Consider the following 17,623-nt stretch of genomic DNA (forward strand, 5'->3'; position numbering starts at 1 on the left):
GTGAGATATTGGGAGTAACCTAGACATCCTGCAATAGGGGACTGGCTGATTAAATTATGTTATGGCTATTTCAAGGAATGCCATACCTCTATGAAAATCCAAAACAGGGCAGCCCCAGTGGCTCAGAGGTTTAGCACTGCCTTCAGCCCAGGATGTGATCCTTGAGACCCAGGATCGAGTCCCACGTCCGGCTCCCTGCATGGAGCCTGCTTTTCCCTCTGCCTGTGTCTCTGTCTTTCTCTCTCTGTGTCTCTCATGAATAAGTAAATAAATAATCTTAAAAAAAAAAAAAGAAAAAAAGAAAAGAAAATCCACAACATGATGTTAAGTGGGAAAGTTGCAGGTAACAAAACAGTATAACCTGCGGTTACATGGCTCTACTCTTTGGTTTTGTGGAAATAAAAATATATATATAGGAAAAGTTGTGTGTAGGTAAAACTAACAATGATTATTTCTGAGTGAGTAGAGTATGGATGATTTTTTTTTGTAGGAGGGTGATGTGTGTTCTTAAGGTTTTCTGTATAAAGAGCATACAATTTTTTATAAGAAAGATATGTGTGTGTGTAATCTCTCTTTCACTCTTTCTCTCCTCCCATGTTATTGATTCTCAACCTGGTCATTTTCTCTCCACCTTCCACCCTTGTGACTATTTGGCAATGTCTGACGTTATTTTGGCTGTCACAACTTGGAGGTACTACTGGCATGGAGTAGGTTTAGGCCACGGATCCTGCTAAGCATCCTGCAATGCCCAGGGTAGCCTCCACAACAAAGAATTACCTGGCCAAAGTATCAATAGCACCCAGCTTGAGAAGCCCTGTGCACATCCATCCTTTGTCAGGCTTCTGTTGGTGGTCTCACAACAACTAAGGAGAGCTGTCCATGGTGGTCTCTGTAGATAAAGCTCACTCTCTTCTTACTTTCTTCTTTTCACTGGTCTTGTCTTCCGTCCAGCCTATGGAATCTTGCCTTGTCTGAAAGTTAGAGGGGAGGCTATTTTTTCCCCAATCTATTGTTCAAGATATGCTGTGGCTTTTTGATATTCAAAAACTTGGCTTCTGGGGCTCAGAAGCCCTTTCAAAACTATTATCTCCAGCATGGGTTTCAGCGGCCTATTTTGAAACTCATAAGCCACGGCTTTGTGTCTTTGTTCTCAGAGTTTTGCTTTGGTACATTTTTCCCTAGGGTTGTAAGCATACTGTCTAGCTGCTTGAATTTGTTACAGGCGAGAATGGAAAGTAGGGTCATGGACTAAAAGGAAGTACAAGGGAATATTTTAAAAATCATCTCAGCACATGTATTTACTCCTTAAAATTTATGACAGTGGTGTGCTAATAATCTTTACAAAATAAGGTGCTGACATGATGAATCATACTTTACTTTTTATTTGTCCTCTTAAAAATCTTATTAAAATGTTGGAATGTTCTGAATTCACCAGGGGCAAAATCAACTCAGTGTGGAACCTAGTTTATCATGACTGGGTGGAAGTGTCGCCTTGGGGATCGCCATATTCAACCTGACACCCACTCCTTGATATTCTCTATCTCATTCTCTTCTGCCTGGCCCTATATGCCTGTGCCAATTTGCAAGATTTATTTAGAAATTCATGTGTAAAGGGGAGATTCTCTTGAATTTTCCAGGCTGGGTACAATGTGAGGATATGCAGCATAATCGTGGCAGGAAAATTACTAAGTCCTACAAAACAAACTATTTGAAGTTTCTTTCATCTTGTGGCATGTAGAAGCATGATCACTGTTATCTTCACAAATTCTAACTCAACTTCCCTTTTGCTGAGAGAGTATGTAATGTGTGGAACCTTGCTGAGAGCGAGCACCAATAGGTGAGGCTGTCACAGCTATTCCCTACCCATGATCCTTCACTTGGCAGCCCCCACTCCCTCCTGTGGCTTTAGTGAATATCTCTAGGAGTCCAAGTAGATAGATGATTTTCAAATCTACATTTCCAGCCCAGATATTTTTATACTACTCAAGGTTCTGAGGCATCTCGTAGTAGATAGAAACACATTTTTTATTTACAGACTTTGTAGCTTGAAAAATCACATTAAGAAAGATCAGATAGGCTCTCTGAACCTCAGTTTATCATCTGTAAAGTGGAGAGAATAAAGGTTCTTTAAGGGAGTTATTACAATAAGGAAAGGAGATAATGTGGATAAAAACATCAAATGCGTTAGCCATGCCCCACTCAGATTACAAAATTTCCAGAGACTGGAACTCCCAGGAAACTGAGTCAGGGACTCCCTGAACCTTTCTTTCAGAGGTGTTATGGTCTCAGAGTCAATGTTTCTCTTTGGTCTCTGGTTCTGAGGGTTGGCTTCTTCGTAACTTCAGTTGCACATTGCCTGTAATCATCTGTCATGTAATGTAGTTCAACTGCCCCAAATAAATGGCTCAGTCTCTTGGGCTCCCATTTTTTTAGGGAGGGGAATCCCCTTTTCAAATTCCAGGGGGAAAAGTGTGATTGGTTCATGCTACTTTTCTAACAAGACCACACAAGTCAGAAATATTGGATGGATGCATAGTTCTAGGCTTAGGAGCCCAAACTAATCTAATTAGCTATTGTCATATGAGTTGGTCAATCAGGGCATTGCATAAGGCAGACTCCCGGAATGGACATTAGTTCTTTTTGGAGGAATTTATAACTGTATGATTATAGTGGCATTGCTATTCACCTCCTACACCCTGCCTGGGCATGGGGATGGGCTTGTAAAACAAGCTGACCTAGACTTCTTTAACTTGAAGCCAGCATTTCTGTTGAATTTAGGGTCATATTGCTGCATATGGCTTGGAGCTGTTGAAGGACATCTTTCCTGCCTTACCTTCTCTTGGTAAGGGAGAATGAAGCCAATCCACACAAAAGAACAGTCAAGAGATGAGGAAGAAATATTTACACAGTCATGCCCTCCCTCAAATACCAATATCTAGTTACATTTCTAGAGCATCTCAATTATGTAAACAGCCTCTTTTTTGCCTCTGTCCATTTGTGTTGAGTTTCTGTCACTTGCAATCAAGGATTCTGGCAAGGATGCTTTCTTAGAAGGGCATGTTTGGCAGGCAGGAAAATGTCTAGTATTGCAACTTGCTTGAAATCCATGGGATTTGAGGCCTACTGATAGATTTGGCCTCCCTGCTGGATAAGTCCCTGATCAAGAATATTTCAAATGTCAGACGTCCAAGTGAAGCCTCTTAAATCCTACTTTAACATTTATGACCTTTGACTAAATAATGTTGTTTCAAGGTAGAGGCAAAATATTCAAGTCCAAAAATAAAAGTCGAATGGCATGTGGGTTTTGTTGTCTGTATTAAAATAGAGCAGATGGAAAGAAAGTTGGAATAAAACCGGTGCTTATATTTCTGCTTTCTCCAAAACTTTCTTCTAGAAGTCTAGAAGAGTAAATAGGACAGGTAAGGACTGGAAATACTAATATTTTCACCATAAGATTGCCATATTATTAACTTGCGTGATATAAGCTCAGCATCCTTAGAATCCAAGTTCCAAAGATACTTGATGACATTCCCCTCTTTGCCATCATCCTCATCTAGACTGAGTCTTTTCAAAGCAAGCTGAGTTGATGAACAGGGCAGGAAGAGATTCCTAGTACATGTCATCACTCAGCACGATGCAGAGGCTGCCCCTTAGAGTGCAGAGTTAGAAAGAACAACAGTGGAGCCAAGGGTAGACCCATGGTGGGATACAAATGTGACTCTAAACTCTGTGTTTCCTCAGAATAGCATTCTTATCAGCTTATCATTGGTCAAGCATTTCTGCATTTCTGCCAATAGTCTGTCCTATGTTTAAAAATTTACCTCATTCCTGGGCACCTGGGTGGCTCAGTGGTTGAGCATATGCCTTTGGCTCAGGTCATGATCCCGGAGCCCTGGGATCGAGTCCCACATCAGGTTCCCTGCATGGATTCTGCTTCTCCCTCTGCCTATGTCTCTGCCTCTCTGTGTGTATCTCTCATGAATAAATAAAATATTTAAAAATAAAAATAAAATAAATAAAAATTTCAGCCTCCTTCCTGATTTTGTTGGGTCTCACCTCAATTTTGCTATATGCCCAAATTATTATTACTCTTATTGTCATGTTTATCTTTAATTGGTGTTACCTTTTAATTTAATCTCATTCTAAATAACAATATCCATGAGGTCACAAGTTTGGTGTTTTCATTTAGCTTTTCCCTCCCCAATATCCATCACAATAAATTAAAACTATTAAAATAATTCTTCTGTGTATCACCCAAAATAGTTTTGTAAGAAAACTGTGAGATGTAAAGCACATTTTGGAAAAAAAAAAACCAAAACTCTAGGTTAATATACTGTTTCTTGTGTTCCTGCATTTATACGTTACAACTATAGGAGAGATCACAGTTAGAAGCTTTATTTCTGGGCATCAGTAGTAGACTGCAGAAGGTTATGTTAGAATCTAGGAGGTGAGAACCAGTAAATTTTGATGGAGCAGAGGGGTTAGAGAAACAACAATTTCTTGCTTACTTTCTTTCTCCCCTGTTAGACTGGCAGCCCTGAGAGGAGTGGCTTTATGGTTATCTTGTTGATCAGCGTATCCTAGTAAGAAGCAGAGAGCCTGGCATATAGTAGGGAGTCAATATGTGTTGGAGGAAGAAAGTGTAAACTGAATAAGGATTCCATCTAGGTCATTATGGTATGCTTCTGTTAAGTTCTTTGGGGTCAGGGATTATGAATGCCTTTTACAGTGGAATCTCAAGTGCCTAGTATCGTGTCTAGCACAAACGAAATTTAAATTTTTTTTGTTTACATGAAAATATGTTTAGTCTAAGTTTGGTTAACTCTGATACAAATTGAATTACACCTCATCTTTAAAGCTTTACAATTTTGCCATTTTTGATTGATTGTTCAATTTATTTTTTATCCCCCCCCAATTTTTGATTGATTTAGAAGAATTTGTTAGTTAAACTATTTTTAGGTTGTGGCAAAATACACATAACAGAAGATTTACCATCTTAACCATTTTTAAGGGTACAGTTCAGAGGCGTTAAGTACATTCATGTTGTGCAACCATCACTACTGTCCATCTCCAGGACCCTATTCACCTAGCAAAACTGAAACTCTATACCCATTAAACACAAACTGCCATTCTCCCCAATCCGCCTACTCTGCAACTACCATTCTACTTTCTGTGTGTACAAATTTGACTACTTTAGGTACCTCCTATAAGAGGGATTATACACTAGATCTCCTTTCTGACTGGCTTATTCCACTTAGCATAATGTCTTCTGTGTTCATCCTTCTAGGAGCATGTATCAGAATATCCTTCCTTTTAAAGGCTAGATAATACTATATTGTATGTGTATACCACATTTTGTTTATCCATTCAAGGACACTTGGGTTGCTTCTCTCTTTTGGCTATGTGTATAACACTGCAATGAACATAGATGCGAAAATCTGACCAAAATTTTAAATAAATTCATAAAAGAGTCAATGAAAACATACATTAATGAATGACAACAGCAGTCTTCTGTGTAGCTGGGGGCAATATGACTACATTGGGAAATGGAGGGGTGGAGGGGACAGAGAAAAAGAGAATACCAAAGGGGTATTGTTTCTCTGATGATTCTACCTGAGGTTGGTCCTGCTTCAAACTAGCTCACATTGCTCCGTGCAACAGCTTTTGTGTGATCTCTAAAAATGCCTTCCCACCGTGGTTTCATAAATCCTTCTTATGCTAATTGGCCCTGAAGTGCTGTTCTTTTGCAAGGCATAAATTATTGAAGCGGTTGTGGTCAGTGAAGGAAAGGATAGTGAAACCCACCTGAGCCTTCCAAAGCGAACAGCCAGAAGCCTTGTCTGGGTTCCAGAAGTTTAAAGCAAGCCTGACCACGCCATCCCAGGCAGGAAGTCATTTAACAGCTAAAACTGCTGCCCACTTCCTAAGTGAGGCGCGGGGAATCCGGGATCCGATGAGAGATACCTCACATCTTTTCACCATTGCAAGTTTCCCGGGCTTTTTCCCCCTGACCAAGACTGTAGGGAAGCCACTAGAATAGAAAGTGATTCACAAAGACCGACTGAAGCCATTTTTAGATGTTCATTCTCAGGCAGGAGGACCTATTAGTATCCACGTAAAGAGGGCCAGAGCTGGCTTTGCACATTGTGCTGGGCATCTGGTTTGGCAGGGGGTGTATTTGAGTGAGGGGAGGGACCCCCTTTGTGTTGGGGGAGTGTCAACGTACAAGATACGGATGTCTGACAAGGCAGGGTGAGCTCAAGAAGCTTGACTCACATTTCCTCAGAGGATGCTGGAAAAACAAGCTGAAAACAAAACAAAAAAAATACATCAGTCATTTCATTTATCAAAGTTCTTGCAGTTCCCAGTTTGAAGTAAGGGGAAGCAAAGCAAATATCTGCCTAGAAAAGTGAACTTGAAAGCTAGAGGGCTGGGGTAAATAAAAAAAAAAAAAAGTCAGAAAACAGTGCTTTGAAAATTTCAAAGACAAATGCAAAGGGATATACAAATGCTTTTTGTTTTCTGCTCGCCTGCCCCAGCCTGAGCCTCCAAGCTCAAGAGACTGGCTCAAGGTCCCGGTCTGCCATCAAATAGCGGTTTCAACTGTAGGCATACTACTTTACCTTTTTTCAGCTCTGGTTTTCCCATCTGTGAAATGGATGTTACAAATACAAGAACTTCCATCCCAGGATTGTGAGGATAATACCCCACATGAAGCACTTGGCATAAGGAGCCACACATAAGCCCCCCATTCATGGTAGTTAGTATTCTTGTGAGTCTCCCAAGTAAAAATTATGTTCAAAGTGCAAATTTTAAAACCGAAGCTTCGCTTGATCATATGAGGATTTTACAAACGGGCCTCGTCGAGTTAGAACGTTAGCTATCAGTGGATTGATTAATCACCAGGACGTGCCCAACAGATGCTACAAATCAGGAAAATAAACACAATGTCTAAGCCATGTGGTATCACCATCTACAAATACAGAGGCGAGTCAGAGGGTGTTTTGTGAGTGTGCGTGTGCATGCAAAACCCTGTTCGCACAACCTTTACTGGTTCTTACGTAAGAAGGTAAATAATTGGACCCCATTTTTATGAAGCAGACATTAATTGATTTTGCACTATCTCAAAGGATGCAAAAGGCAAAATGGATGTTAAAGACAGAAAGGAAGGGTGTTATGGAATGAATGGCAGGGATTTTTTTTTTTTTTTAAAGAGGGATTGTTTTCTTTGCCTAGAACAGTTTTTACCAGCTCTTTGCTTGGATGGCTTTCTGTCACTGAGGTCTTAGCTCATATGTCACTACCTCATGGGGACCTTCCCTGGGCAGCCAACCTAAATTAAACCCATCTAAACCCATCCCCCATTCTTTTAATCCTCTAGCCTTGCTTTCTTTTCTTTTAAGCCCTTACTCTGGTCTGAAATTACCTTGTTCATATATTTGTTGATTTGCTCACTGTCCAATTCTTCCTGTAACAAGACACACAGGTCACATGAAAGCAATGGCCACATCTGCCTTGTTTTTAACAGTAATCCATTGCCTGGTGCATAGCAGGCATTCAATAAATAGATGATGAAGAAATGGACTAATGGGGCTTATTTGGCTTAATTTTATTAAATTAATTTACTTAGTGAGTCGGGGTGGGGAGGGGGAGAGGGTGAACGAGAGAGAATCCCAAGTAGACTCCAAGCTGAGCAATTTGCTGATGTGGGGCTCAATCTCATGGCCCTGAGATCACGACCTAAGTTGAAATCAAGAGTCAGTCACTTTAATGGACTGAGTCACCCAGTTGCCCGTCATTTGGTTTTTCTTTTTAGAAAACATATTTGCTGGGGCACTTGAATGGCTCAGTTGGTTGGGCATCTGCTTTCGGCTTGGGTCATAACCCTGGGGTTCTAGGATCCAGCCCTGCATTGCGCTTCCTGCTCAGTGGGGTAGCCTGCTTCTCCCTCTCCCCACCCCCTTTGTGATCTTTCTTGCTTTCTCTCAAAAAAAATAAATTCTTGAAAAAAAAAACCATCATAATTTGCTCTTTCTTGTGGTGATTTGGTTAGTAAATCTCAATTCATCAGATCCCTTTGGCTTCTTGCCATTGCACAAAAGATACTGGAAAATTATAGATGGGACTTAACTATGCCATCTTACCTCAGAATCATATACTTTTATTAGTTTTCGAGGGCTGCTTTAATTAGGGGGCCTAACACCAGAAATTTATCCGGTACTCCGTTCTAGAGGTTAGACATCTGAGAGCAAGAAGTTGGTAAGGTCGGTTCCTTCTGAGGGCTGAGAGACAGTCTCTTCGGTGGCTCTCTCCCCTTCTGGTGGTCTGTCTGTAATCTTCGGTGTCCCTAGCCTTGCAGATGCATCACCCCTATCTCTGTCTTCATCTTCACATGATGTTCTCCTGATGTCTTTGTTTTCAAATTTTCTCTTTTTGTAAGGATGCTAGTTACATAGAATGAAGCCCACCCTAAAGACCTTATTTTAACCTGATTACCTCTGTAAAGACCCCATCTCCAAATAAGGTCACATTCCAAGATACTAGGGGTTAAGACATCAATTTATGAATTTGGAGGATACAGTTAAACCCCTAACAATACTGAACACCCAGGATGGGAGAATATGGTATTAGGTAGAGCCACAGAATTGCTTACATTCCCCTCCCTGCCCCTCGCAACACCCCCATAAGTCCAGGGAAACCTGGATTTAGAAAAACCGCAGTGCTTAAGTGAATACTCAGACCTGTGGCAGGACCATGCTTGATACAAAGTGTCCAGTCAAGAAATATTTGGTGAATGAATGAATGTGGAGTTCTAAATGACTTGCTCCCTCCACTCTTCTAAGTCTTTGTTCCAAAGGTCAGGTGACAACTAGCCTGACCACTATATTTAAAATCACCCCCACCCCAGCACTAATCCCTTTACACGTTTAATTTCTCCCTACAACACACCTTCTCCTCAACTGTATTTTACTTATTTGTCACGTTATTGCCAGTTTTCCTTCACTAGAGGGTAAGCTCCGTAGGAGCAGGAGTTTTTTTCTGTTTTGTTTACTTCTGCAGATACTAGCACCTATTTTCAGTGCCTGACACAAACAGAGCAGGCCCTCGATTTGGCGGAGTGAATGAATGAATGAATGGTCTCAGGAGAGAGGTCTGACATCTCCTGGCCTGTAGTTTCAGGTTTTCCTTGTTCCTGCCCTTGTTCTACCCAGAATCTCAGCACAAAGGGACATCTCAAAGATCAAGCCCCTGCTCTGATGCTTGAATTCCGTCTAAGACTGGGGACTAGTTGGTAACGCGGTTGTCTGGCTCAGAGCCCCAGTTTTGATAATTAGAGAGCAAAGGATAGAAAGTGTTACATGATACACAAGATAATATGGTATGGGATACGTGCGTGCAGAGGACAAAGGTATGGGGAAGAGAAACAGAAAGGCTTCCATACCTTCGTTCAAGCAGCAGGCTCAGAGAAGGGCAAATATACTTTGGAGTGCAGCTGGGGCAGGATGACGCATTATTTCATGTCGCTGCAGAGTAAAAGGATCAGAAGCTTGTGAGGCAAACCGTCCACAGGGAACAGCATAGTGCTGTAGAGCAACGCTCCTCAAACTGTTTGCATAAACGAACCACCTGGGGATCTTGCTCCAATGAAGTTTCCGATTCCAGGGTGGGGTCTCAAAGTCTGCATTTCTAACAAAGTCTCCAGGGGGGCCTCTTCTAGACTACACTGCGAATAGCAAAGAAAGTGGATTCTGCAATCAGCCTTCCCGGGTTCAAATTACACACAGTCGCCCCTGATGAGCTGTGATCTTCAGTAAATTAGCCTCTTTGTGCCTCAGTTTTCCTATCTATGGAATGGACATCACACGAAGTATTCTCGTGTAAAATGTCAGAGATGAGGGCAGCCCGGGTGGCTCAGCGGTTTAGCGTCAGCCTTCGGCCCAGGGCATGCCCCTGGAGACCCGGGATCGAATCCTGCGTTGGGCTCCCTGCATGGAGCCTGCTTCTCCCTCTGCCTATGTCTCCGCCTCTCTCTCTGTGTGTGTCTCTCATCAATAAATAAAATCCTAAAATAAATAAATAAATAAATAAATAAATAAATAAATAAATAAATAAATAAACGTCACGGATGATTAGCATCACTTCACTTGGAGAAGGGTTAGCACAGAGCGCGACTCAAACAAGTCTGAGCTGTACTTCCAGAATTTCTAAAATAAGAAAGGATTCCGGTGTTGACGTCGCGCGTGGATTCTCCTCCTCTCCCATGCAGGCAAGTTACGTAAGGGACCAGGTTAGTGAAGCCCCAGGGCGGCTAAGGCAGCCTGGTTTGCAAACTGTTTGGGGCCCTCGGATGGGGACGCCCTGCGTGGGGCTCGCTTCTGGTTGGGAGCCGAGCTCTGAATTCCTCCGGGCTCCCGCGGCTCTCAGGTGTTCCCGGAGGGTACCTTTGCGCAGCACCTGCCGGGCGGCGACCACGGCGGGGCGCTCGGGAGAGGCGCGGGGAGCCGAGCGGGGGCGCGGGGCGGGGCCAGGGGCCGGCCCACGTGGACCTCCGGGGCGCCGGGGCAGGGGCAGCCGCGCGCCCGGCCAATCAGCGCGGCCCGCGGGGCGCCCGGGCCCTCCCGGCCCCTCCCGGCCCCTCCGGGCCCCTCCCCGCCCGAGCGCCCCAGCGCCCGCGGGCTCCACCGCGCACCGCTCGCCACCCTGCGCGCGCCCGGCTGCGCCCGACCCGGGGCCCGGAGTCCTACCTGCGCTGCTGCGGCAGCTTCGGAGACACCTGGGAACTCGCGCGGAGAGCCTGCGGGGGGCGATGGGCCGCTCCCGGGGCGCCCGCGGGGAGGTGGCGCGGTGAGCATCCTCCGGCTTCGGAGCGGAGGTCCGTGCCTCCACCTGCGCGCGCCGGCGCTGAGTCCCGGACGCTGCGGCTCTCCGGTAAGGAGGGTTGGCAGGGCAGAGGAGGGAGGGGGGCGGGAAGACGGGGTGCGCTTGGCTGGACCCCCCCCCCCCCAGTGCTCAGGCTGTCTCCAGGGCGCGGCAGATCCCCACTTGGCTCGGGGCAGCCCCCCTCATTCCGACGCTCCGCTGCGGTGGGTGGCTTTGCGCCCCGAAGTTGGGAGCGGCGCTCCTAAGTGGAGCTGGGGCGGCTGCCAACTTTGGGGTTTGTGTCTGCCTCTCAGAGATCCCCGGGGAGCCCCTTGGAGGCGCGAGGGGCCGCTTGATGCATCGCTGTGGGGAGGGGGCGCGCCGGCTCCGAGTGAGCAGTGGCTTCGCAGCCTGGGGTTCAGCCCGTGGGTCTGAGCCGGGACCCGCTGGGAGCCCGCTTAGCCCGCGCCTGGGGTCCTGGCTGCGGGGCTCCCGCTGGAAGGACGCTGCGCGCCCCCGGGGCACAGCTCTCGGCCGAAGCGCTAAGCTTCCCGCCCAAGTGGAAAACTCCAGGGGGTCTCGAAGTGCCGCCCCTCGCGATTGCCCGCCAGGCCGGGGGGTCTCCGTCGCTTCTTCCCCTCTTTTTCAAACCTTCTGGTGCCTCATTTGCCTTGGCAACCAGCTCCTGCAAGGGAGGGCACCGTTAACCCTCCACTCCTGGCTTGGGAAGGAGGGGACGCGGAGAGGGACTGATATCCTCCCGCACCTGGGGAGGCAGCCCGAGCCAGGCGCGGTGCCTCCGGTGCGTTTTTCTCCTGAATCGGTATCATTGAACGTTTTGGGGGTTCCACGGGTGCCGCTGAGAGCCTCAGCCAAGCTATGATTCACCTCCCAGGAAGGGGTACATGCGCAGGTTCATGCTGAGAAGTACCCAGGTGCCCACATCCCTGCACCCCAACCGGGATTTAAGCCCCCGACCCTCCCCTTGGTGAAGCCCTTGGTGAAGAAGCATCTGCATCCCCGTACTCTTTCCCATTTAACTTTTCTATGGCCGTCCCTCCAAGACTAGCAAGGTTGATGTGATGTGACAGGCGATCCCGGTGTGTGGGGATGGGCGTGTTCAAAGCCCTTAGTCGGCTTCTTTCTCTAATATCCTTGATGTAGGGATTATCCACACCAACCCGAAAATTCCACCTGCAACACCCAGACACCCACACTTGCCCAATCACAATATAATCACAATATAATCCACTTGGTCATTCTTGAACAGATGTATGACTTAAAAAATTCTTCAACAGCTCGCTGTGGGTTTTACAGTGACAAGCACTTCTGCTAAGTTTGTAGTCATAAATCTAGTGCATAAGCCTAACACTTGCTTTGGATTGGAAATACAGATCTTAATAAGGCAGCAAGAGAATGGTTTTTCAGAATCATCGTGACTAATGATGACTTACGTCCTCCCAAACTGACCGCGCGAGTTGGCATTGCTCAGTTGTGCAAAAAGCTTTATTCGTATGTGTGGACATTTCTTGACCAGTAATCTCATAAAGCTGTATTTCAAGGTTTCCTCCGTCAGTTCTGCTCATTGTTCTGCTTTGTGTGACTTTTCTGCCTTCCCTCTGTGCCATTTTAACTACCTTTGACACTTTAAAATGTATTACAAGGTTTTAAGTCACGATTTGACTTGGCCAATTTTCCCTGTTAAAGATAAGAAAGTTGCTATTCCCAGAAAAGCAAGAAGCTGCTAGTTCACTTATTTTTCAAGGACTTTAATTTTTTTTTAACTTGTCTCCCAAACACACACAAAAACCTCACAAATATCTCTACTTAATTACCGAATATTTTTCATTGGAGGCAACATTTCCATATTTCTAGTACTAGAATGTTCTAGGTCACTTGAATTTCAATATTCATTTTTTGCTTTTTTTAGAGATGTGTATTGTTTGATGACCTAGTTCCATTTAGTCTAAAAAAAAGTCTTTGTCCCCCTAACTCCTTTTCAGTGGCACATAGCCTTTCTCTAATAGCTGCTTTTATCTGCACAGCTCATTTATTGTTACACTTAATATAATACTTTGTTATGTAAATGACGTGTTGATGCATATGATATTAAAACTGCATTCACTGGGGATTAACCCATGGGGATGACATCATCACCAGCCAATCCTCTATCTGATTTGAACATGCATTGACAAGAGTCACATTATCATATTGAGCAAGGGTTTCTATATTGCCTGTGATGAATGAGAGAAAGAGGGAAATCATTTTGGCTCTTTCTTACTCTCAATTAGCTTCCCAGTTGGAGAGTTTTGGGGATTTCTATACTAAGAAGCTTAGTTTAATAAATTCTCCGATTGCAATTTATAGATCTCTTTAGAATTTGCAGAAGTATGTTTACCCCCTTATGCCTTCCTCTTCTTAGGGAGTCTTATACATTTTGGTTCTATTTCTTTACAAATATGGATAGACATCATAGTAAATGGACTAGTCCTTTGACTTTTTTTTTAATCTCAATATAAATGGAGCATCTAGATGATGGATTCATTTGTGTACATATGTGCATTTCATCAGGTGTTGGATAAATAAATCTGCTAGAATTAGCAAAATGACTTCAAGTCTTGAAGCCAATTGTGGATGACTGGGAGATCATACACTGTTCTTAATCCTAATTTGTTAGGGAGATACAGGATTGAGGTGAGGGACAGGCATTGGGAAAGAGACATCCACAAACTGGTGAATTGATCTTGGCCACATTAATCACTTCATAAACTATTTGTTTTGAAAATATGATCAAAAAAAGCTCACGTCCTTCCTAGTAGTCCTTACTTACATAGACATAGGCTTGAATTACACTTTGTAATAATACCCCACTCAGTTCATGATCTCTGGAAACCCACCTCTCACAAGATAAAATGAGCTTTGATATCTTTTAGAAAAATAAAAGTAACTCTTCGTGTTTTACAGTTGCTAATTCAAGCTAATCCACTTTCTTTCCTAAAGTCTGTGAAAAAGGGCTCCTGTGTGTTTTTTTAAACATAAATTTAATTGCATAATCTGGTTTAAAGAAAGACTCAAAGGCTCACAGAATTTTAAAGCTGGAGAGTACCTCAAGAGTTCAGTATTCTAAAAGATCAAGGGTAGAAGGTGTTAGGACTTAAATCTTCTGCAGCGTAAAGAGAACTGGGATCCTAACTTCTAGCCCAGTCTCCTTTCCTGACTTTCCCAATAAAGGCCTGCAGGGTCGTGTTGGGATGGTGGAAGGACCCCTCATTTCAGCCGTCCCTGTAGAGCAGGACTGCGTCCACCTCTTTCACTATCAAGGATCAGTTTGTTAGAACATTATGCTGGTTGAACCCAGTTCAGGGATTTGACACCTGTATGCACCAGCTAGCTTGGGCCACTACCTAGTAGTTGTCGTAATATCTGCAGTTACGAAAGGTACATTTAAAGGGGGGGGTGGTGGCGGGCACCTACCTGGGTGTCTCATTTGGTTAAGCATCTGCCTTTGGCTCAGGTCAGAATCCCAGGGTCCTGGGTTGAGTCCCGCATCAGACTCCCTGCTCCACAGGGAGCCAGCTTCTCCCTCTGCCTCTGTCTCTCTCTCTGTCTCTCATGAATAAATAAATAAAATCTCTAAAAAAAATAAAGGGTGGTGGCAGTGGAAGAGGATTGGGGTAGGGTGATTTAATTTGGACCTATTTGAGCACGTGAAAAGACACAAATATTAAAATGAAGATGAGGCATGTTACAAGGTTTGAGAGCTCAGAATATTAATTTATCGTGTGATAGCCTCCTCTTTCATACTTTGTACTTTGTAGTTGCTGTAAAACCAAACTGGTAATTTGGGAAAAAAAAAACCTCTATTTTCTGGCATGGTTGTGAGTAATGATAATGGTGCCCTGCATTTGTTGAACACGTAGTGTGTGGCAGGTGTAGAATGTTGATGTTAATGAAACATCCTGGTTAATAAATGGCTTTCTGTATATGGGTGAACTACTGATTTTCAAAGAGTCATGAATCTAAAACTGTATTGAATCTTTTTTTGTCACTCTTTTTAATTCAAAAGATGTTAGGATCTTACAGCAGCAAGTCATTAGCATGAGCATAGATAATTTTAATTCAAAAGTATGGTAGTGTCAGATATTAGGGAGTTCTTGTTAATAAAATGGCAAATAAAAATAAGACACTATATTTAGAAAGATAGATAGTAAAGATGTGGCTAATTTGTCTTTCATAAGATTGGTTGTAGTATTGTTAGTGCGGAAGAATAAAATACCTCTTTTAGAAAAATTTCCTTGTATTTCTTATGAAGAGAAAACACTAGGCTTTTTTTTTAAAACAAAAATGTGGCATTGCCAAAAAAAAAAAATCTATGTGTTTTTTTTTCTGTAAGTTGATTTCAAACTAGAAAGCAATTGAATGTATCTGCAGCATTTCATTTGTCTTAACTAAAGGTGGAACTGTCCAAAGCCAGTTATTATTAATTTTTAAATGACGATTGTATCTACTTGAATTTTCTGTTTCATATCTGTGTCACATATCCCAAAATTTTCTCTGAAAATTCAGTTTATTTCATTCACTGATTTTCATCTTTTGCTTAATGAATAATGAAAATACTGATGAGACTTGGGTATGCCATAGCTGCTTCCCTCTGCATTACTGGACCTAAAACTCAGACTTGAGGCACAGTGTCTAAAATAATCAAAGAAGGTTTCCAGCAAGCAAGATACTTAAAGACCATCTAGGGCAGTGGTTCTCTCTTTTTCTTTTTTTGTGTATTTTTTTTTATTGGAGATCAATTTACCAACATATAGCATGACACCCAGTGTTCATCCCGTCAAGTGCCCCCCTCAGTGCCCGTCATCTAGGCACCCCATCCCCCCGCCCACCTTAGGGTAGTGGTTTTCAACTGGGGGCAGTTTTGCTCTGTAGGGGACCTTTGCCAACATCTGGAGACAGTTTTGCTTGTTATAACGTGGGATGGAATTAGGTAGGTCTGTAGTGGGTAGAGGCCAGTGGTGCTGCTAAACTTCCAATAAGGCATAGGGCAGCCCCCAAAACAAAGAACCCCGGAGCCCGAAATGTGAATAGTGTGGAGGTGGAGAAACGCCGATCCAGAGCAACTTGGGGCCCAGACCAGTGAAATGGCTTATCCAGTGTCCCCAGCTCCCTATTTCTGGCAGAGAGCTGAGGTCTCTAATGTATAAGCTAAGATTCTTGTCATCACTCCAGGCTTCTGTTTTGAAGATGTCTTTTCTTTTTGATTTAATTTATAAAGATAATACATGTATGTGGTAGAAAATTCAAAACATTGTAAAAGGGTTTGAAAAGGAAAGTGAAAAATGAATCCAGTTCTGTCATTGAGATAATACCTTTCTATGTTTCAATACATATATTTCCAATTTCCCCCTTCTGCCTTTATCTTCATGTAGATGGTTAGACCAAATCATTTTAGATAAATGGGGTCACCAATCATATAATCAGTACTGCTTTGTTTACTTGGCAAAGGGCCATGAGAAGCCCTTTGGTGTACTCACGGCTGGGGAAGGAGTCTGACATCCATGGGGTCAGATGAAATCCCCTTGATTGTGAAGACTTTCTCTTCAGTGGTGGCCATTTACCTGCATATATATGAGACTCGGATGCACTGTGGAGCCATTCTGGGAAGGCTGATAGTTCAGTGGAAAGAGCTCTAGGTCATTCTTTTTCATGGCTGTATGTTTTTTCTCTTTAAAAATGCATCTTCCTACTGGCCATGAAATACCTGAACTTAAAAAGCAATTTTGAGTTTCTTTATAATGCATTCCCCTCTGCCAAAGACAGCAAGTTTCATAATGTCAGTGCTGGAATACGTCCTTCAGTTCGATTTTTTATTGTTGGTGTCCGGTTTAAGATTTTAAGTAGTTTGAAAGCCAGACGTATTTTATACAGTGGGGCATTTAGTTAAGGCCATCTCAAAATATATAGTTGGGGTGAATTCTCTGTATATGTCAGAAGGGGCAAGAATTCACTGGGGCCTGCAATCTCCGTTACTATTTAAATCATTTGGCAGCTCTTCCAGAAGCAGCCAGATTGTAATGTAAACATCTGTTACCTTTTCTCTGCTTTCAGAACTGATTATGCAACCCGGCTTCACATCCGAGACACAGCTTTCTTCATCTATATTTTTGGATTAATTCCTTCTCAACACACACACACACGCGCACACACACATGCACACATCCACGGACAGAAATCAAAAGAGCCATAAAATTGGTTACCATGGGTCCAGTCCTCCCAGGATAAAACTCGTGTCTTCACACTTTGTTCTGCTCTTTGCAGACCGTTGGATCTGCTCAGGAGCATGGAGTTCCATTAAGCAAGCTGGGCGATGGCTAGGAGTCTGTCCCCTGGTACCAGTCTGGTTCTCCTTGTGTGCTGAATTTTCATTCACCTCAGCTGAGGGGATTTGGGGAATGAACTGGTTAACATTTAAGCATCCCCAGTAAGGGCGTGTACTACCAGTGGGGGCCGGAGTGGGCAGGAGTGGGCAAGGAGGCATTTAAATGGAATTGGACATTAGATAGCAAATGTCTCTTTCACTGAAGTTTTCTGCAGGTATTTGCCATTTTCACATTAGGGAATGCTTGTTAAATATTTGCTCTGTTGGCCTTTCAAAAAATTATAATAGCTATAATAGCTGTCATTTATTGAATTACTGTGCTAAGTGTTTTATTTTTTTATTTTTAGAGATTTATTTATTTGATAGAGAAAGTGAGAGAGA

General features: G+C 43.4%; 1 protein-coding gene and 1 long non-coding RNA gene across 3 annotated transcripts in view; one reads left to right on the plus strand and one right to left on the minus strand.

The window, feature by feature from the left end:
- Positions 1-5,601: 5,601 nt before the first annotated feature.
- On the minus strand, positions 5,602-10,865 carry LOC140593920 (uncharacterized). Its single transcript, XR_011994348.1, has 3 exons — positions 10,746-10,865; positions 9,443-9,524; positions 5,602-6,305 (listed from the first exon to the last, which is right to left on the minus strand). It is a non-coding gene; the product is annotated as an uncharacterized lncRNA (long non-coding RNA).
- The window catches only part of TAFA4 (TAFA chemokine like family member 4), a 171,002-nt gene continuing 164,018 nt past the window's right edge, over positions 10,640-17,623 (plus strand). Inside the window, exon 1 of one of the 2 annotated variants that reach the window (XM_025989826.2) lies at positions 10,640-10,929. The gene's annotated coding sequence lies outside the window, so the exon portion shown is untranslated. The remainder of the gene's footprint in view (positions 10,930-17,623) is intronic. The other variant, XM_072720496.1, reaches the window with a different exon arrangement.

The sequence above is a fragment of the Vulpes vulpes genome, chromosome 9 (genome assembly GCF_048418805.1).
Source record: "Vulpes vulpes isolate BD-2025 chromosome 9, VulVul3, whole genome shotgun sequence".
In the NCBI taxonomy this organism is placed as follows: Eukaryota; Metazoa; Chordata; class Mammalia; order Carnivora; family Canidae; genus Vulpes; species Vulpes vulpes.